Consider the following 22954-nt stretch of genomic DNA (forward strand, 5'->3'; position numbering starts at 1 on the left):
AATGCCCCAACTGATGGGCAGAAATATTTTTGCTGCAATTAGTTTATTACTGAATAGAATGCCACTAGCTATTCATGGATGGTGAGCCGGCAGGAACAGAAATAAACCCCCTTGCCTTTGCATAAAAGAAATGACACTGCCACCTAATTCGATGCTTTGGGGAACACCTCATCTTCCTTAATCTGGAAAATGCAGAAGGAAGAAAGATGACCCTGCTGCTCGGTAATTTCCAAACAGGCTTGAAATCTGTCAGATTTTTGCTTTTGTCTTGAGAAATCCACTAATCATTGCCCATATCGTGCAATGAGTGAGGTAATGGGCTATGATTAGGGAAAGAGAGAGATCCCTTGCTCTGAGCTCCGGGAGAAAAGGGATGTGGACATAAAAAAAATTTTAAAATGTGATTTCTTTTTCTGAAGCTCTAAACAAAATATCTATCCCTAACATTCCATTAAACCATTTCACGATGGTTATGTTTCAATCGAGGCAACAATCTAGGTGTTTCTTTTAAATAAAACTCAGTGCTACCCTGCGTTTCAGCACAACAGTAACAAATACAGAAAACTCTAATTCTGTTACTATCTAATGTTACCCAGATTTCTGCAGCCTATCTGTCAGCCTTAGCCCTGGTCTTCCTTGAACTCAAAGATTGAACAATCATCTGTCTTGGTGGGATGAGGCAAGGGGGAATAGTGGGCGTAGATGAGAAAACGAAGAGAAAATTTATTAAAATGCTAGCTGCATGTTTTTGATCTTTTACAAATGGAAAAATTTCAAAGTAATTACCTTATTGTTTTACCCAGCAAGAATTATGAAATTCCAATCCGTTCACTGAAAATTTGCTTTATTAATGTTTTAAATATACCTGTTCTAAAGCTATATTCTTGGTGTTAAAACTTAATCTTGCAGAGTATGGAATATGAATTTTGTCTCTTAACCCCTGTGTTTAAAAATTAATATATACTGCACGTTTACCATGTTACATTTAGGTGTTTTTTGTCTGCTTGCCAAAAACAAACAAGGAAAAATTAGTCATCTCTTCTCTGATGAAATGACAAGATTAAGGAAACAAAGAACAAAAAAAATCTTATTGGTCTGGCAAGCCAACATTGATATCCTATAGTATACATAAAGATCAGTATTTAATAAAACAAAACATTCATCATGACTATGGAAGTTCTCAATCGTCCAGGTCATGCTTGTCCCAAAGGTGCTTTTTCCAAAAGGCAACTGGACTTCCTTGGGGTTTTTTTTCTTTTCTTTGAAAACATTTTGCTTTTCATCCAAGAGCTGAAGAAGCTTCTTGGATGAGAAGCGAAATGTTTTCAAAGAAAAAAACAAAGTCCAGTTGCCTTTTGAATAAAGCACTCTTGAGCCATTCATCGTGAATTATGCATGCAAATTTCCTCAGAAAAGCAACTTACATTTACACTAGACGTGCTAAAGTGATAGACTGAAACACTGTGACAAAGAGGTCTTGAGCCAACAAATTCGAATGTACATTTACAGCAAATGCGCCATGCACTACATTCATGATATCAAAGAGCTGTGCAGCTTGCCCATGCTAAAGCTTAGCAGGCCAACCATTGTTTGCATTTTTAAATGCCAATGGTATCTTTACAAATGAAAGTGTACAAGAGAGAATGTAATCATTGCAATGGTTCGCTTAGATAAGTAGGCTGCTGGCCAAGCCAAGCCAACAGATAGCACCTCTGTTCTTGGCAAGACATCAAACACACAGCCCCAGGGAGGTACAGCATGATAATACTACAAACCTCTGACAATGCAGGCATTATAAAGTTTATTAAAACAAAGATAGTGTTGCCTCTGAGCAAACTAAACAGTACTGTAGTATCACAGAAAAAGGAAGCTGAAACTGAGTGGTTTGGAGGGGTTGGGTGGAAACTTTATGTGCTTGCTTTTTTATTTGGTTTTGTTTAGTTAAGAGCCATCCATGTTAACACTACTAAAACGTATTAGAGAACATTGCAGTTCCAAAAGCCATGAACATTTAGTAGCAATAGGTTTTGTTGTTTATTAAAAGAAGTTTTGAAATTCTTTAGTGGCTGACTTTCATTGTTTCCCCACAGGACTTCTCTGGCACCCTAAAAAGATTGTTTGGAAAGATCATCAATCTAATGTATAGTAAAATGGTTTAGTATATAAAGGGTTTTTGTCATCTCCTCTAGAAGATAAATGAGTCCACGAAGTCAAGTCCACAGGAAAGCTAACATTACTTTCATTCAGATTGGCTGTAACAACACAATCTTGCAAATGAGACTGTGCCATACCTTCTCCCCTTCTTGAGTTCAGCAAATTAGTTAGGTATCTATGTCAGCTGTTTCCCAATGTTGTAATTTGAATGTTCTGGATTCAAAAAAATGTTTCATCCCTTTCAGCCAAGCCAACAGCTTCTGCCTACCTCCATCACAGATCATCTTCTTAACCCTCAAATGCAGTTTTGAAAATTTCTAGACCATATACATTTCAACTTTTCAGCTTGGATGTCCTGCTGTAAAAAGCCAATCATAAAAAAAGGACTGATGAATAGGGAAATTATATTAATTATGTTATACAAGTTTATTCCAATAATAGAGAAATGAAAGAAACATAAGCAATTAAGTATGTGAGCTGGACATATTAGGAGGTTTTTCAACATTGAAGAAAAGGAGTACTCAACAATTCATTTAAATATTCTCTGTTCTTGTTCTGTTGTTCTCTGTTTTTAAGTTATGTACTGACTGTTTTATTGTAGTAATGAGAAACAATATCTTAGTAAGGACCTTCTTTGGGGGCGGAAAAGGATAATGCTACACCAGTGCAATTATTAAATGCCAAGGCAGGATTAGAATGTGGACCTTTTTTGAGCAACTTGTATGTACACAGTGAAGCTCAGAGGAAAAGGCATACTAAACTGAACTTTAAGAAAGAATGATTACTAAAATATGCATTATTCTCTAGGAGATATGATCCAATTGAACTTTGGAGTGTAATGTTCACAATAAAATCTATACTTTATTAGCAAAGCCCATAATATACTTTTACTAGGACCAGTCAAAGTAGTCCAAAACATCATGCAAGCTGTCAACTTCTCCAGAACTTTTAATCAGGCAAGATTAAAATTAAACCTAGACCTAAAAAATAATATATCAAGGAACAAGGTGGTTTATTCGACAGGAAAAGGGAAGTGAACAATAACTAGACAGACATAACTGGGGGGAAAAAATCCCTCTAGAGTAAGTATTTATTTATTTATTTATTTATTTAATTTGTATGGATTTGGGGGTTTTAAATTGGGAAGCTAATGATTTAATTCTTTTTAATTATCTTAACTTTTGTATTTGTATGTTTTTAATTTTGGCTGTTCACCGCCCTGAGTCCCCTCCGGGAGAAGGGCGGTATACAAATTAAATAAATAAATAAAAAATAAATTAAAAAAAAAGTAGACGAGTTTGTGTAACTTGGTTTACAAATTCTTTTTTTTTTTAATTTTTTTTAATTTAAGACAAAACAAAACATAAAACCACCATCGCTCAATACAATCACAGAAAGTTTGTTGATCGGTTAAGATTCTTTTGTGCAAAATCTCATATCCAAAATTATCAATTATTTAATTTCTCTCATTTAACAATTTTATATATCCCTTTATATTATTATTCTCATTTAACAATTATTTTGGTATACAAATTCTTGCTTTGCATAGTATTGCTTGCCACAAAAAGGAATAGCTTAACATGTATTTTTTATGCATTTGTGTCCATGTCATCTTTAAATAATAATGTTTTAGCTTACATTTTGACAGTTCATAGTTTCTACTGCTTAATTTAGCCACATACAATTTAAGACCAAATCAATGAGCTACAAAATGTTGTTTTCCATTTAAAAACAATAACCCTTCACTCTCATTCAGTACATTTTCATACTTTGTACCTTCTATAACTGCTTTATTTTTTCGATAACCTGCCTGAGTCCATCCATAACCTGTTAGTATGGTTTCATTATTAACATGAAGTCAATAATTGACATTATTGATTTGAACATGTAGTAGAAATATACAAAAAAGAATAAGTGCATTTCATTATAGACAAAAAAAGAATGAAATGCATAGATCAACAAGCATCAAAGTTAAAGTGAATTGCTGTTTTTAATTGTAGCAAATCAACTTTTGAAATGGTTTCATTTAATTATTTTGGACCTTATCTGCTAGTCTGCATAAATAATATATAGATTTGTGTAGATTACCAAATTCGATGCAATATTCTATGTAATTCACATACAGTTACACTTCTAAAATTATAAAACCTTTTAGGCATATCCATAACTATTTATATCAATAAATGTTTGTTATCAGAAAAAAAATGCAGCTTTATAGTACGGAAAGCTGACAGCCCAGGTGTAAAACCCAAGCTCCTGTTCTTGCTCCAGCTCCTGCCCACCTAAGCAGTTTGAAAGCATGGAAATGCGAGTAGATAAACGGATACCACTTCAGTGGGAAGTGGGAAGCATTTCGTGTGCTTTGGCATATAGTCATCCAATCTCTGAATACAAATACCCAGTTATAAGAATACTTTGAAATGTAATGGCTGTAAGAAGAATACAAATAAGGCATTTAGATGGTAAAACTGCTTTTTTACATCAAGAAATTTAAAATGTAAAAGATATAAATATGGAACATTTCCCGGTTTGATGATTCAAATCTATCAGAAACTAGCATGTAAACTTGAAAAGAGATAAGTTAAGAGCTTTCGTGCTACTTGAGAGATTTTAAAGAAAAGAGATGAGGAAGTCTTGTTAATGTTCCCAGTGGACAAAAATCTGTGATTCTCGAGACTTTTCTGAACTACAATACCAAATATCTCTTAGAAATATGGAGAGTACCTGAGTTGTGATTAAGATGCAGCTTATTTTTCTCTATTATCTGAATGTAATATATCATGAATCATCTATAAAGAAGCATCCAGGGGTGATTTTATTACATTAATTTATTTGAGTTTTTATGAGTTTTACTGTTTTTTAAATGTAGTTTTTTATATTCTGTAAGCCGCCTTGAGTTGCCATGGGCGAATAGACAGCAATATAAATATAATAAATAAATAAATAAATCCATGCATTTTAAATGGATAATTTAACCAGTGGAGGATAATGAATATTAATAAATCAATGAATAATAACAAAGTGGAAAACCAAGACTGAAAATGGCAATTTCTGCTTTTCTCTGGGATTCCAGGCAATATACATTTTATCCCGACAAGAACAACCATGTGAGATAGGTTGGGCTAAAAGGGAATCCCTGTCACAAAATCATTCAGTGAATTCCCTACTCGAGAACCTTAGTTAGGTTTCACTGATCCAAGTTCAAACTATACTAGCTCTCATAAAATAGCATCACCATGATATAATCTAGTAAATGAAAGTCCTTTTGTTGTTTGTTGAATTTGCTGTTAGGTTGCAATTCAAAGCTGGAACATCAGCCAGGATGATTTGGGTTTGTCCTTCTATTTCTCTTTGATCAGAAATTCATAATAATACTAATTACATGATAATCAGTGCCAAGCTTCAGCTGGAGGCCAAATAGTGATTAAGGAAGTGTCAAAAGAATTTCAGCAAGGTTAAACCTGAACTAGTCTTATTTCTAAATATAAGGTTCAAAGTTTGTTATGTTTGGTTTTTTGTTCTCCTCTACCTCAAATTATCCTACTTTGGACACATTTATCTGAAGATCTAGTTCTCTGGAAACAGCCTAATGCTGATGAAGATAGATGGAAAGAGAAGAAGACAACAACCAGGTGCAAATTCAGCTACAATAATGATGAGGGTACAGTTGGGAGATTTGAAAGACCAGGTTGGGGACAGATCATCTTCAATAAAATCTATGTCAGAGTTGTCAAACTCAAGGCCCGTGGGCCGGATCCGGCCCACAAGGTGCTTAGATCTGGCCTGTGGGGCCACCCTGGAAACAGTGAAGGACTAGCCCGTGGTGCCTCTGCCAGCGAAAACGGGTTCCTGTGCTCTGTTTCTGGCTGTGATGGCCTCCTGCAACCCTCTGCCAATGAAAACAGAGCTTGGGAAGGCTGCGTGCGACCCTCCCAAGCTCTGTTTTCATTGGCAGAAGGTTGCAGGAGGCCGTCGCAGCCAGAAACAGAGCACCAGAGCCCGTTTTCACTGGCAGAGTACTTGGGCCACCACAGGCACCCCTGAAATGAGTGACATCAAGCTGGCCATGCCCACCCTGGCCACACACACACACACCCAAGGTCAAACACAACCCTGATCCGGGCCTCAATGAAATCGAGTTTGACACCCCTGATCTATGTGGTCACTGGAGTCGAAAACAACTTGATAGCACATAATTAAAAAAGAAAACAACTAACAAAGACTTACCTCCTTCTTTTGGGCAGGTTGTCTTTTGTTTTTACAATGATTATGAGAAAACTCTCATACTCAGCATGATTTTAATCACCATTTATCAACAATGCTACATGTTCTCTGGCTGTATCTCAAGTATTTGAAGTTTATCAAGGCATCAAAGATTATTATGAATCATCTGTCAAGTGAACTACTCTGCACAATAAGTGAATGCCGAGTCCATGGGTTGCTGTTTTGTCAAATCCAATAGTCTTTTTATTATTTATTTTATTTATTATTTATTAAAATTATTTTTACAAATAACTCAAGCAGCAAACATATCCAACACACCTTCTTCCTATTTTCCCCACAGCAACAGCCCTGGCCCAAAATCACCCAACCAGCTTTTATGGCTAAGATAGGACTTGATCAAACCATGAAGATACCATCTATAGTATGAGATATCAAATTGGAGAAAAGTAACAAGTGGAATCCCATAGAGTTCTATCTTGAGGCCAATATCATTCAACATTTGTATTTGATAAGGGAGCCCATCAATTATTATACTCATTACCAAATTGCAGGTGTGGCAGAACAAGTGTGCAATTTAACCTACACAGGTTGGAAGATTAGGCTGTGAGGAACAAGATGTCCTTTCACCAGAAGGAAATATAAGGAGAAAAAATATAGGGCCTTAATGAGGGATTCATGGCTTCAAAGCATTACATCATCAAAGGCGGATTATCATTGATATTAAACTGAAATAGGCAAACAATGTGAGACAACTACTAGAACAACTAACACAAATATTAAAAGAACGGTATCAAAGATACATGAGGTCCCTATTCCTCTTTATTCTGCACACTGAGAGATTGGAGCAGCTTCAGAGGAGGGTGACAAAGATAATACAGAGACCTGAGGACTTGTCTTATCATGACAGGCTGAAGTAACATGGAATGTTCAGTCTAGAAAAAAGGAAGCACGGGTAGGCTGAGGGTAGACAACATATTATTTTTCAGAAACCTGAAAAGGTGTCATAGGAAAGACAGTTAGGAAGTGTATCCATAACCAAAGGTACTAAGATCAATTGCATATACATTTAGATTTGCATATACATTTAGTTTTAAATAGTGTATTCCATATACATTTAGATTTCATTAAACGATGAGCAAACACACACAAAATACCATGATAAGGTTTATACAACAGTAGAACAGTGGAAAAACAGTGGAACAATTTACTTCCAGATTTTAATTGTTTGTTTATTTATTATTTATTTAACTTATATGCCCCCATCTGATCTAGGGGCAACTCTAAGTGGCTTACAATCAATTAAAAAACACAAGATGAAACATTTAAAACAATAAATAATAGCATTAAAATTGAGTTAAAATTAACAAAGGTGGGAAGGAAGGGAGCAAGGTGTGCACAGGAAGGAGGTAGAGGTTTATCTTAGTCCATTAATTACCACTGGAATGACACCATTGGGGCCTTAGGCTAATTGCCAGAGCCAGGTCTTCAGGCCCTTTTAGAAGGCCAAAAGTGGAGGTGCAGCTCTTCCCTTGGGGGCACAATGTTCCAGAGGGCAGGAACCATGGCAGAAAAGGCTCACGCCAGGGATGAAATTCAGCAGGTTCTGACAGGTTCTGGAGAACCGGTAGCGAAAATTTTGAGTAGTTTGGAGAACCGGCAAATACCACCTCTGGTTGGCCCCAGAGTGGGGTGGGAATGGAGATTTTGCAATATCCTTCCCCCAGGAGTGGGGAGGGCATGGGGATTTTGCAGTATCCTTCCCCTGCCACGCCCACCAAGCCACACCACACCCACCAAGCCATGCCCACAGAACCGGTAGTAAAAAAAAATTGAATTCCACCACTGGTCCACGCCAACCAGAATTCTATGGCCTTTCTGTCAGTGGGGTGGGGTGGCCAATTCCATTGGGGTGAGATTGTTCCTCAGTTATTGTGGGTTCTCTGTCTCTGGATTTTTTTTAAAAAAAGAGGTTGGGTACCGTAGTCACCTCTTAGAATGGTTGAACTGGTTTTCCAGCACATTGCAAACGGTTGGATTAGATCGGTGTTTCTCAATCTTGGTAACTTTAAGATGTGTTGCCGTCAATTCCCAGAATTCTCCATCCAGCTAAGGTTGAGAAGCACAGAATTAGATTATTGTTATGGTGATTTTCAACTCCACAATTCTACGATCGGCTTTCATTAATCTTGTAGGTTTTTTATTTGTTTTGCCTTGGTGAAAGGCAATTCAGCCCATCACACCCTCTCATGACAATGAATGAATCTCCCTAGGCACCAGAGGAATACTTCCTTTTGATGGGCCTCTTTGTGTACTCTTTTGTTTGTGGCCTGATCTGAAATGCAGCAACCTGTCTTTCAGAAAGACCAGCCCAATTGAAGAAGTAGTCTTGCTTATTTTGCCCTGTTTGCTTGGATTGTTGTTTGTGCTTGAAAACACAAGCACAAACTAGTCTCCAAAGTATCTCACAGAGAAGAGAAAATAAGTGTGCTTTGGGCATCTTTCAACTCCCAGTAAAAGCCATTTCATGTGGTGATAATGAGGGCAGGGCCCCTGTAGTCCACAGGAGGCATATTGATTCCTCAAGCTACTCACTATGAAACTCGAAGAGAAAGAGCAGTTCTTCAAAGGTCTGGGCTTTCAGGACAACAGCTGTCACCGCAGTAACAACTTTGGTGTTTTTCTCTACAGGAGGGAAAAGGATTATTTCTTCCTTATGGTTAACAATCTCTCTGGGCTGCCCAGCAGTTATTAGGTAGTTGGTACCCACAAAGCAGAATTGGCTTAGCAGGGTAGCTGCCTCTGCTATCGCTTTGCCATTATTTAACGGGAGCTGTCAATAGTAGCTCAGCAAGGAAACATCACAGATTAACTGCCCCCAGATTGTATGAAGCTTTCTTGCATACAAAATAAATTGGAATTTTAAATCATAAGAGTATTTGGGCTAAGCTAGGGAGACACCTTTTAGTGCCAATGAGCACCTTTGATTCTTTGAAAACATGTAATGAAAGTTCTCACCAAGAGTTGCCTTCAAGAGTCACCAAATACCCATGTAGAATCACAGGTTCCAAAGGGGGCCATTCAGACCACCAAATGCAGCGCTCTGCCCAACGCAGACAACTCATGAAAACATCCCAGACAGATGGTTGCTCAATCTCTGCTTGAATATATTCAATGAGGAGGAAGCTACCACCTGTTTAGGTAATTCATCTGATTGCCAAACTGATCTAACTATAGGAAAGGTTGTTTCCTTTTTTTAAAAAAAATTATTTATTATTCATATTTCTATGCTGCCCACTCTCCGAGGACTCTGGGCGGCTTACACCAAAGACAGTATACTAAATAGCATATTGCCCCCAACAATCTGGGTCCTCATTTTACCCACCTCAGAAGGATGGAAGGCTGAGTCAACCTTGAGCCGGTGAGATTTGATCCGCTGATCTGCTGAACTAGCAGTCAGCTGAAGTAGCTGCAGTACTACACTCTAACCACTGTGCCACCTCGGCTCTAGAAAGGTTGTTTCCTAATATTCAGTTGGCATCTGCTGACATTTTACGGAGTAGGTGCTGTTGGCATTTATCAAAAAGCAAAATGGATCATCATTCAGAATATTCCTTACTATCTCAGCTTTCCTTCATTATTTTTTACTTCTTAGTGGATTGCAACTCCAACCTATACCTTACATTTAAATTTAGAAACAAATTAAAATTTAACATTTGAATGCTAAGAGTCTGGTGCTGTGCTCTGCAATCTGGCGGTGTCCCATTAATTTTTCTAATCTAAAAACCATAATGATTCATATTTTACGAAAAGGGAGCCTGGCAAGCAACAAGAAAGGTATCAATGGACACCACATTGTTTACCCCAACTTGGAATGTAATGGAATTCTATGAAGCATGAAAGGAATTAACACACATTATTTCTGATTCTGATATGTTTTTAAAAATGAAACCAAAGTGCTTAAACATAATAAATGCAAAAAATTAAAATGATTATTATTTAAAAAGCAAAACAACAAATAACATTCTAGTCTTAGAAGAGTTGCTATACCATAAATGCTTCTGTGCAGAGGCCCGTCTTCAAATATTTCCAAAATAATGCAATTGATGGGATCATTTCTTAGAAGAGAGGTTCATGATTGAGGTGCTACTGTTACCAAGAAGGGCATTCTCTTGGCAACTCATAGTGAGTCAAATCTATCTCTAGGATGGGTCTAGGACAACTTGCCATGGCCAACTCATCACAGCCAACTCGTAGTAGGATAACTCGCTGTGGGACAAGTCAAAACTGTATTAATCATTTCATTCAGTTACTTTTATTATTGGTGATCACATTTTTGTCAAAATTATTGTAACCCTTGTATTTCTAGATTGACTTTATTTTATTATTATTGACCACAGTTGCATCAAAATTAATGTAACTTTTGCATTTGCTGAATTGTTCTACAGTGAGTTGTCCTATGGTGAGTTGGCCGCAGTGAGTTGTCCATGGTGAGTTATCCTATTCTGTTCTAGGATTGTGAGCAAAGCCTTCCCATCTGATCTTATTGAGGGAGGCATTTTTAAAATGACAGGGTTCTAAATTGCTTAGAGCTTTATAGACTAAGGTCATAATTCCCAAGTAGCCCTTTTACTCCTTTCAAGGACTGATTTGATATAATCCCATTTAGCCACCCTAATTAACAAATTGATGATTGTGTTCTGGCCTATTATGGATTGCAGTAATCTGAGTGATTATTAAGATAAGTAAAGTCATCCAGATGTGTGATACCTAATGCACCAGCTAAAACTGGACCTGTGTTTTCCTTCTTGCTAAAGCTGTATATGTATCTAGCAATAGATTACTATCAAGGGGCATTTCCCTATCACCTTTTCCTGTAAAAGGAGTGGTACTTTATCCAGAACAGGTTACCTTCAAAGCACCCAGCCCTGAAAGCACCTATTCAACATCTATCTCTATTTAAATTCATCTCTGGTCTGTTTGAATCCTCATTACAGCCTCTTGGAAACTGTCAAGTCCCAGGCTTGTCTCTACTGATTCAGGTGAAAAAGACAGAATTAAGTGTCAAATGCATACTAGACATCAAACATGACATCTCCAGATGGCCACACCAGCAGCTTCAAATAGAATTACTAATTTGTGTAACTAAGTTGAATTCAAGAACAGCTACAGTTCTTGAAGAGACTGAGCATTGTACAGTAACTGATTGTCTACAACAGGGATGTCAAACTCAAGGCCCAGGGGCTGGATCCGGCCCACGGAGTGCTTAGATCTGACCTGCAGGGTCACCCTGGAAACAGTGAAGGACCGGCCCACAGTGCCTCGGCCAGTGAAAACGGAGCTCAGGAGAGCTGCAGGCAGCCCTCCTGAGTTCCATTTTCACTGGCAGTAGGTTGCAGGAGGCTGTCGCAGACAAAAACAGAGCTCGGGAGCCTGTTTTCACTGGCAGAGCGCTCAGGCCACCACAGGCGCCCCCGACACAAGTGATGTCAAGCTGGCCATGCCCACCCTGGCCATGCCGACTCCACCCACCTGAGGTCAAACACAATCCTGATGCAGCCCTCAATGAAATCGAGTTTGACACCCCTGGTCTACAAGATACACAGTCAGAGAGAAATATAGGTTTTTCGGGGGGGGGAGAGGATTGGAGGATGCCTTGCTACATGTTTTTGGTACTCCATGAATATTATTTATTTATTTATTTATTTAACATTTCTAGACTGCCCATTTTCCTCAAAGAGCAATATGGATGCAGTAACACTGACAGGAAATAACATGGACGGTATCTTCACCAAGTCTTAATATAAATGAAGAAGGAAATCTGATGAGCTTCTGAATGTCGAAATTGACCATTACACAATACTGATTATTTCAAAACATGTATATAAATACAACAGAATTAAAAACACTTTGACAGGTAACAGTGTTTCACCCTCCATTCCTGTTTCAAAATTCTGGTTTCCTTCAGAAATTCTAATATTTGTAACTAAATTTCACATTCTCCAGATTGGTCATATGTTATTACACAAAACATAACATCCAACCTGGCATACAGAGAAATAGTTTGAAAAATCTATTTGTATTTTCTTGATTTGCATTGATAGCATTGCTAGAATTATTTGGTGAAATGAAATGTAACCATTATAACCATGCTGGCATGGGAATTCTGGGAGCTGAAGTCCACATCTTTTAAAGGTTGAGAGCATTGATACAGGGCACATACTGTGTTTCCATGAAAATAAGACCCTGTCTTATATTTTTTTGAACCCTGAAATAAGTGCTTGGCCTTATTGCCATGTGCTCAAAAGCCCAATTGGGCTTATTATCAGGGGATGTCTTATTTTGGGGGAAACAGGTTATCTATTGTTATTTTTCTCCCAATATATCTGGTGCTTAGAGAACTACAGTATAACAGTCTTTTACCCACTGATGTAAACTTCTGATATATCAGAATGTGCTTTGAGATTTTCCTACACCCAGTAAAAAATGATGTGCAAAAAAATAAATGGACACATTTAATTTGGGTTCTAGTGAGTGGCTATAGTTATGAAGTTTCAATGCAGCAAAACGTCTGCTGTCTCATACTGCTACTTCTTCATTCAAATACAAAGAATTTATGCACGGAAACACCAGGGAATGAAATGATCACAGTGACTTCCTGTTTTACAAGTATTCACAAGGGACCAGTTCTACTTTGCTAAATGTAACAAGTATACGAAGTGTGCAAAGGGGAGGGAGAGCTCTGTTTCTGATTCCTTGTCTGCTGTACAGTTCTTGCCAATATGTTCAAATTGGCATGTAAAGTTTTTGGCTAAGACCTTGATTAGAAATAAAGTTACATATAACTTGACTTCCTGAAGCTTCATAATGTCCAAAAAGCAATTTACAAGCCAATTCCTATAAAAGTCATTAAGAGGAGAGGTGGGCGATCCCTTTGTCCTTATGATCATGGCTTGAAAAAAGCTGTTTCTGCTGACTCCCAGAGCTCTAAAATCCACTGGAGACCATTACTCGCTGTCACAGAGATCATCTGTAAGAAGCCCTCTGGATGATCTCAAGCCCTCTCTTTTTCCAGAGAAGAATTCAGAAAAACAGTTGGGGACAGAATTGCAACTATTCTGATAGCAGTTTATGAAACAAAGTCAAAAAGAAATAGTTGGATGTGTGGGGGCTAAAGTTGTCAATATGAGGTTGAAGATAAAACACTGAACATTTAATATGTATTAAAATACATTTTTTGAGAATCACCCTAATGTGAATGTTCTGTAAAATGGCATCAGCTTTATTTCAGAACTTACCACAAGGTCAAGAGCTGCTTCTGAATAATTTTCAAAACATGCACCAACCTAAACATCTATTTCTAGGGCCGTGATGGCAAACCTATGGCACACGTGCCACAGGTGGCACGTAAGCCATATCTGTGGGCACACGAGCATTGCCCTAGCTCAGCTCCAGCGTGGATGTGTGTGCCGGCCAGCTGATTTTCGGGCCTTGCAGTCCCACTGCAAGTCAGGAAACGGGTCGTTTCCAGCCTCCAGAGGGCCTCCAGAGGGCCTCCAGAGGGATGTGGAAGGCCACTTTCGCCCTCCCCAGGTTCCAAGAAAGCCTCTGGAGCCTGAGAAGGGCGAAAAATGGGCCTACCGGGCCCACCAGTAACCTTTTTGCCGTCGCGTACCAAAAGCGGGGGGAGCACGCGCATACGGGGGGATTGCGCATGCATGCATGGGGGGCGGGGCCCTGGGGACATTGAATTATGGGTGTGGGCACACAAGGGCATGCTCCCCCCCACGCTCCCCCCATTTTTGGCATGCAATGGCAACAAAGTTAGCCATCACTGTTCTAGGGCATTGAATAGAGGAATAATGGACAATTGCTTTTTTTTTAAAACAGTTTTTTTTATTGAAAAATTTTTATTTTATAAACAAGCATACATACAATATATAATCAATCAGTCAGTGTATCATCTAAATACATCTTTTTTCCTCTTACTCCTCCAATATTTATCATATCTTGATATTATCATTTCATTTGTTATAACATTTTCCCCACATTTACTTTTATATTTGTACCTTTATCTATTCAACAATTTTATCCCAACCCAACCCTCCCCCCTCCCCACCCCACCCCCGACTTCCCAGAGCAAAAATAGGGTATAACATTTAACAAGCAAAAGCTAAAATATACTAACCTACTATAAAGTTTAAAACTCCCTCACACTCTTTAACTCTTCTTTTACAAATTCATCAACCTCCCTTTTGTAAATTCTCAAAATCAATTGGGTTAAATTCTTTCTTCCTGAATATAAAAGCCTTTTTCTTGGTATGTAATCCAATAACTTTAACAATATTACAAGCATTAACAAACACTGATAAGTTTCATTTTCATCCCTCCAACACCTTTCTTTTTCAACATTGCTCCCTAATAAGATTTTAAATTAAACATTTATCCTCTTTATTCCTTCATAAACCCAATTGTCAATTTCTAACTATTCAGCATTAAAAATTCTAAATTAAACATTTTAAAACTTTAAACATTTTATCACCTATACCTCCTCAAGCTGCCATGGTTGAGAAACACTGTTGTGGAGGCTTAAGACATCCCACTGGGATTGGAGGTCTTCCTTTTTCCTTTAAAAGTGTAAGCATGCCAACTAAAGAGAGAATGCCAAGGTTTATGGAGAGAAAGCACAACCCTCTAGTACAGCATTAGCATTCAAACAGACCTATCATGTCTATTTGCCTGTTCCTCCCCCTCTCTCCATCCTATTGGTTTCTATAGCAACAGGAGGTTACTGATACCAGATTCTACCTGAATATAATAATAATAATAATAATAATAATAATAATAATAATAATAATAATAATAATAATAGACCTACTTTATATTTCCCAAGATTAAGAAAGATGGTTCCGGACAATATGTACTTCTCACATTTTATCAATACATTATTATGTTCAAAAGTCCTCCTGTCCAGAGGGGGAGGGAGTATTTGCCTTATTCTGAAGTGTAATCAGAATAAAACATGAGTGATAAATACCTTTACTTGAAAAAGCACTGCTCCTGCCCTTCCTTTTTAAGCATGACTCGTTCCCCCAATCATTGCCTTTTTTTGAGTTGATATCCAGAAACTTATAAAAGGAGAAATTGATGGGCCGATGACAATTTCTCATTCCCCTTCCTGCTTCTGAATCTCATGAGCGCCACAAAAAATGCTCAAAAGAAGCTATCATAAGGGCCTCAATACTTAACTAGTAGAGAGAATCACTCCTGTCCATCCACAAGACAGAAATCCTGCCTGTCATGCCTCCAGCAATGATGGTATATTTTATTGTTGTTGTTGTTGTTGTTGTTGTTGTTGTTGTTGTTGTTGTTGTTGTTGTTGTTGTACTTTAATGTGTATTGAGCTCCAACTGGTTAGCCAAACACCATCTCTTATTGTTTGAAAATTGATTTGACACTTCAAGCAGCGGTGAAATCTGCCCGGTTCTATCCGGATTGCCGAACCAGTAGTGGCGGCAACGGGAGGCTCCACCCACCCGCCGGGACGTCATTACATCCCATTTTTTATACCTTCTGCACATGTGCAGAATAGGTGTGCGCGCTCCCGTGCGCTCGCATTCCCAAACCGGTAGCGAAGGTAAGTGGATTTCACCACTGACTTCAAGGCACCCATATTCCCATCATCCTTTATTCTGGAAAAAAAGGTACATCCTGAGAAGCCAGATGCCATTTTGTAAAGTTCTGAGGTAACAGAAACATCTAGAAGCTTAGTCTATGACACATATTCTTCTTCTGAAGGCAAAATCTACATCCCATACTAGCATCACAGTTTCACTTTATCCTGTTCTTTAATAAAGTATCAAGATTTAAGTTTACAGTCTGGCTTATTAAAGGATAGGAGGATTTAGTTGCATATCGAAGTACACAGGGGGTAATGTGTAGCGAGGATGGAACATTGCCTCTGAAACCTAAGCAGATAATACAAAAAAAGAGTGTGGTTTAGGCTGCAGGTTGGCTCACATACATATTCTTTATCCTATCTTGTTCTCTCATGCAATCACCTGGGCTGCATCATCCTCCATTGTTGGAAGCAGACGTTTGGCCTTTCGACTTCTTGTTTTCCAAGCCACAGCCTGATAGGATATTAAATAACAGGAAAGAAAAGTCTCTGGTAGCTAAATCTCCATTAACATTACCAACCACATTAGACATGAATACCAGGAACTGCTAAGAACCATATTTCCTGTTTCCATGGAATTGGCAATCACCAACAAAGAATTCAAGAGGCTTTTGATGTTTAAGGAAAATCTGAAAAATCTCCAACTGAAAATCTGGTGTGTGTGCGGGACCAAAAAAAGAGTAAAATCAGCTGTAAATTAGGGTGTTCAGATGTTTCTCAGTGTATTTGGTTAGAAGATATGTATCAAAGCCTATATGTTCCATTGAACAATAGCTATTATGGCAATCGGCTACTAGGATAAAAAAAATCCCCATAATACATTAAGGTACCCACTAAGCCTTGGTGGCGCAGCAGACTAAAGCCCTGTTAAGTAACACCAGCTGCCTGCAATTACTGCAAGTTCAAATCTCACCAGGCTCAAGGTTGACTCAGCCTTCCATCCAAGGTAGGTAAAATGAGGACCCGGTTTGTGGGGGCAATAAGATGACTTTGTATATATAAAAAAAGAACACCACTTGGGGGGCGAAAGCCCTACTAAGCAGGTATATACAAAAATATGAAGGCTATTGCTTAACGCATTGTAAGCCGCCCTGAGTTTCCGGAAAAGAGTGGCATATAAATCGAACCAATAAATAAATAAATAAACGTAATTTTATCAGCATGCCACCCAGTTATATATTTCATAGACCTCAAAGAAGAAGTAAAAATCTACTTCCCTGGGAACTGATCATTAGCTTATGCCTTGCTTCTTCTTAATGTGCTTCTATACTACACTAGAATACTAGAACATGCCTTATCCCTGAAAATTGCATTTCATCCTTGTTTAACTTTCTGATAGTTTGCCCAGCACACTAAAAAGTTATGGTGGACATTCATTGCTCAAGGCCTGAGACTTAAAAAAATATCTCCTAGCTGAAATTCCTTACTTACAATGCAGGACTGGAATAAGGAGAGAATTTGCATGCTTCTATAAACCACTCAGAAAGGTTTAATGTGTTGTATGAGAGAACCCAATTGTCAACTTTGGAAGCCATATTAGTCCAGAAGCTTCCATGCTGCCACCTTCTCATGTGTGGGAAAATAGGAGGGGGGATTTAGTAGAGGAGTTGTCTGTAGACATAATAGCATTCTTCCTGTCGGTCAAGGTCAGGCCGATCCTGCATTTGGAGAAGGAGTGGTCAGAGTGATGTCTCGAGCTGGGACGGCGGTTGATTGGCGCATGTGATTGACTGAGGACTGAGGGGATGGTTTTGGGGGTTTTGATTTACTGAGGGAAAAACCAGACCTCTCAGATTCGGGTTTTCCCAGATGTACCAGTTTACCTATTCTAGTAAACAGAACTTGAAAATGCTTCCTTCAGAGTCTTTACTTGGAGCTGGGGGTTTTCTGGAACGCTGACACCAATGAAATAACCAGATGGTATGTGCCAGGCCTCTCTCATCACATCCAACCAGCTTAGCTAATGGGAAGAAGAGCTGTGAATTACAGTTCTGGACCATCTAGTTTGTTTGTTTATTCATGTCAGAAGCATCACAATTAAAATGACGCATTTTAAACAAAATAAAATATAAAATACAAAATTAAAATATGTACAAGTTAAACAAATCTTGCCCAGAAACTAGCAACATTAATTGCATTCTGTCATGCTGCCATGAAATCCTCAAGTGTACACTGATTAGGACACAAAGGGCAGGTATACATATGTATTGTTGTCTGCATGTCACCACAATTGCCAAGGGCAGAAGCCACCCGATAGCCCCATTTGTTCAGAGTGTCTCTGAATCTTGTTGTACCTGTGCTATACAAAGATTTCCATATGTCCCAGCTCTCTGCCAGACTCAGGTACCAGCTCCTCCATTGGTTCCATCCAATGTTGGTTCTTTGTAGCTTTCCATAAGTCCCCTCTGCTTTCAAATTCTTTGAAATCTTCCATCAACCTAAGGAAGCTTGTCCTGGATTTTAATCTCTGATGAGCTGGTTGTACACCACAGAGAGTGTTGTCTAGTTATTGACGATTTGAGCCGCTCTCTGTATGCTTCTTCTTCTCTGTAAACAGTAGGTATGTCAATGCCAGCAAATGGAACATCTGGTTCCCTCACCTCTGCCTAAACATGTAATTTAGGCAGAGGTGAGACTTTCTTCTACATATTTCTTAATAAATCTACTTTTACTTCTAAAAAACGAATTTGAGGGTAGGAAGGCCCGTTTCTCAACTGATATTTTGGCCTCACAGAATATCCTTCTCTTAGAATTACAAATGTTTTACTTGGAATTATTTATTTTGGTGGTTATGTTATGTTATGTTATGTTATGTTATGTTATGTTATGTTATGTTATGTTATGTTATGTTATGTTGTTACGTTACGTTACAGTATGTTGTTACGTTTTATGTTATGTTTTATATTATGTTTTATGTTATTTTTATGTTATGTTTTATGTTTTTATATTATGTTATGTTTTTATGTTACGGTATGTCTTTATGTTACGTTATATTATGCAATTACATTAATTGTTGGTATTATTTTATTTGGTTCTTAAGTGTTTTATCATTGATACAAATTACCATCATATAAATTATACATTTGATTGGTTATTGATTGTTTTAATGTATTTATATTTGCCATACATTTGTAACTTTTACACATGCTTGTCAATTATTTTACAAACCACCATTGAGTCTATATTGATTCAACAACCATGATAAATGTAATGATTTTCTGTTAGCATTCATTAGCAGTGGGGCTAAGCCCATATATTGTTCTGCTACTTAATTACTCTATATTTGTTGGGATCTCATTGTATGCTCAAGAACAAATATTCTTTCTCCACCCACTATACAGCTATGCCCTCTCTTATCTGTCCATTTCCCAGATAACATCTCTTCGCCTCATTTCTCAAGGTCTTTCTTACAAACCATTACAGAGGGAAAGGAAATGGATGACACCTGACATGACACTTAGGCCTAAAATCTTTGGCCATTTCAATATTAGAATGCCTAGAACTCTGGCATGAACATATTTACTTCCTAGTTTCTGAATAACCATGATCCAAGGCTTTCAGGTTTTTGAGCAATTACAATGGGCCAGATCTTTTATAATTCAAGTAGAGGGCTATTAAGTACTATAGTGCAGTGGTGAAATTCAAATTTTTTTAGTACTGGTTCTGTGGGCGTGGCTTGATGGGCATGGCTTGGTGGGTGTGGTAGGGGAAGGATACTGCAAAATCCCCATTCCACCCTACCAGCCAGAGGTGATATTTGCCAGTTCTCTGAACTACTCAAAATTTCCACTACTGGTTCTCCAGAACCTGTCAGAACCTGCTGGATTTCACCCCTGCTATAGTGGGATTACACATTTCACTAAAATCTGGGTGCTTTGATGTCAGAGTGCTCTAATACATCCAAACCTTGCCACCAATAGGAGACTGAAATAAAGGAAAAAGCACCACTTGTTTCCCCCTTGTTTATTATCCTTTGCAACTCAACTGAATATTGCAAAGAAATAATGTGAAAGCCTTTTGAACTCTGTCAATGTATTTGTTCATCAGCAGGATAACTTTCTGGAAAATAAGAGAACAGGACCAAATTTACTGCAGGGGAAAACTTGGCAAAAGAAAGTTTGACAATGGACCAGATCCAGCCTAAAGCTATGAAGAAAAACATTTCGGGCAGGGGGGACCCATCTCCAATGCATCCCCAAGGGAGAGGCACTTGCAAAGTTCATGATTGTCCCAGCCACTCTTCCCTCCTAATCTTGGGACCAAAGCAGATTTATCAGTTGATATCACCAACCAAGCATTTACTCCCTCCTAGTGCAAAACAGACCAATTTATTAGATGCAACCCAAGGGAAGGTGGAATTGGGTATGAGGAAAATGTGTTTGAAAGGAAAAAATGTATATAGAAATGATTTCATTTCAACAACTGCTCCCACTCTGCCTTAAATTAGCCTCACAATCTCTGTGGCATAGACAGGTTATAAGAGGTTTCCCAAAGATTCTGAGAATTTGGATTTTGAAAGGCAAGGGTTCCAGAGTGTAGGGTTAGCCAGAAAAGGCCCCCACCAGGCCCCCACTTCTTTTACTTCATATTGGATAGAGCAGGAGTCTCCAACCTTGGCAACTTTAAGCCTGGAGGACTTCAACTCCCAGAATTCCCCAGCCAGCTTTGCTCTGGGAGTTCAAGTCCGCCAGGCTTAAAGTTGCCAAGGTTGGAGACCCCTGGGATAGAGAACCTTTTGTCACTCTCCTGCAGCAATGCAGGGGTGGACAAAATCCTGTGGGATAGGTGGTTCTCTGGGTATCTGAAATCAAAGCCATAATTTACATTATTATTGTTTTTAAATTGTATGCCCTTGTTGTTTTAACCAGGAATTGCTCCAGATCTATTTTTGATAAAATAGCAGTATAGAAATTTAGAAAACAAAACAAAACTTAGTAAATATTTCATAGCCTTAACTCCATCCTCTCCCCCTCCCTGCAATTATTTCTGCAGATGCCTTTGTGGCTTGTCGGTCTGGAATCATCCAGAGGAAATGTGGGTGGCAGTGTTATACGTAGATACCTTCAAATAGTGAGCAATTTAAGTTGTATCTGTGCAATAAGGAGTCTTTTTATATAAAAGAAGAAAAAATCAATTTGCAATGCTGCTGCTGTTTGCTTATAGAAGCACAGTTCTAAAGAGCGAGACCTTGTGAGTAACTGACCAGCTCAAGCTGGTTCAGAAGCAGCAATAAAAATAACAGATATAGATTTGCTGGCAGAACACCAAACTCTTACATCAACAATTCAAGGGATCCTAATTACTCTTTGAAACTAAGAATTACTGGTACTTGTACTAGATGCCACCCAAAGAATAGAGGCAAGGGACAGATTGGAACTGCCCCAAATGTCAGTTCCAGAGCTTACCATGGAAAATGGATGGATGGATGGATGGATGGATGGATGGATGGATGGATGGATGAATGAATGAATGGATGAATGAATGAATGAATGAATGAAATCTTTGGGGGATGGAAATCTTTATACAACCTTGGGCCAACCTTCAATGCTGTGTTTAAGAAACCTTCTTGTCTTCGGCATTGTTGTTCTTGTTAGTTGTGAAGTCATGTCCGACCCATCACAACCCCATGGAAAATGTTCCTCCAGGCCTTCCTGTCCTCTACCGTCTTCTGGATTCCATTTAAGCTCATGCCTACTGCTTCAGTGACTCCATCCAGCCATCTCATTCTCTGTTGCCCCCTTCTTTTGCCCTCAGTCTTTCCCAGCATTATCTTCAAGCAAACCTGACAATCTCTCCATATCTTTCTAAGTCTATGCTTCCATGAAGTATTCTCACCTAAGCAGTTCCTGAATTCACTTGGAAGGGAAGAGAGTGAGCAAGACATACAGTTAGTACTAAAGGCCTTAGTCCAGGGAACCTTCTGAAAAACACAAAATGATTTGTATTGTGTTTGCAGCAAGTTACTATTCTCTCTTTCTTCATGTTACTTGCTCATGATGGCAGCACACCAGGGCAGGCAAAACTTCCTCTACTTTCCTTTGTCATCCTCTTTGGACAGCCTGGGTTCTGAGAGGTAAAGGCTTACCTCATAGAGCAGTAAATCTGCTTTAAATTTCTTTAGGATTTGTCACATAAGTCGGAGATGTTTCTTTATCTTGGCATTAAAACTGAATCCCAGGAAAGTAAATTTCTTCTGTTCCACATGAAAACATGCCCTTAAATGCTTTTAAGGGAAGGACAAGATGTTAGCAGCTAAATGCAGGTTGCTGATGGCATTATTTTCAGACATATCATCTGACACTGATTCTACTTTTAGCTGCCAAAATAAGGTCTGTTTTGATTCATTCTGTCAAGGATGAACCATCAGGGCAAGCATGCAATCAAAGCCACATCTTGACTTTTTAAAATAACTGCATCTTGTGAATGGCCTTGACAAGCTCTGTGAGAATGAATAGTTGGGAGACCAAAACATTCTCTTCCATATCTTCTTACATCTTAGAAACTTCTCTTCTGATTGTGCAGAAAAAGGCTATCTTAAAATTGCAAGAAAGGAGGCGAAAAATTGACAATATAAAATTAGTTCTACCATATATAAGGGTAAAGCAATAGATGCAATTTATATAGACTTCTGAAAAGCCTTTGATTCAGTGGTACATGACAAGCTACTTTTAAAACTAAAATCTTATGGCATTTCCTGATTCCTGCATAAGTGGATAGCTGTGTTCCTATCTAACAGGCAACAAGTAGTCAAAATAGGGAATGCCTTATCTAACCCTGCACCTGTTAACAGCGGTGTCCCCCAAGGCAGCATTTTAGGACCCACACTGTTTATACTTTACATAAACGACCTTTGCAATCATATTATAAGCAACAGTGTTCTCTTCGCTGATGATGTAAAAC

This window comes from Pantherophis guttatus, chromosome 1 (assembly GCF_059756535.1).
Source record: "Pantherophis guttatus breed Tessera chromosome 1, ASM5975653v1, whole genome shotgun sequence".
NCBI lineage: Eukaryota > Metazoa > Chordata > Lepidosauria > Squamata > Colubridae > Pantherophis > Pantherophis guttatus.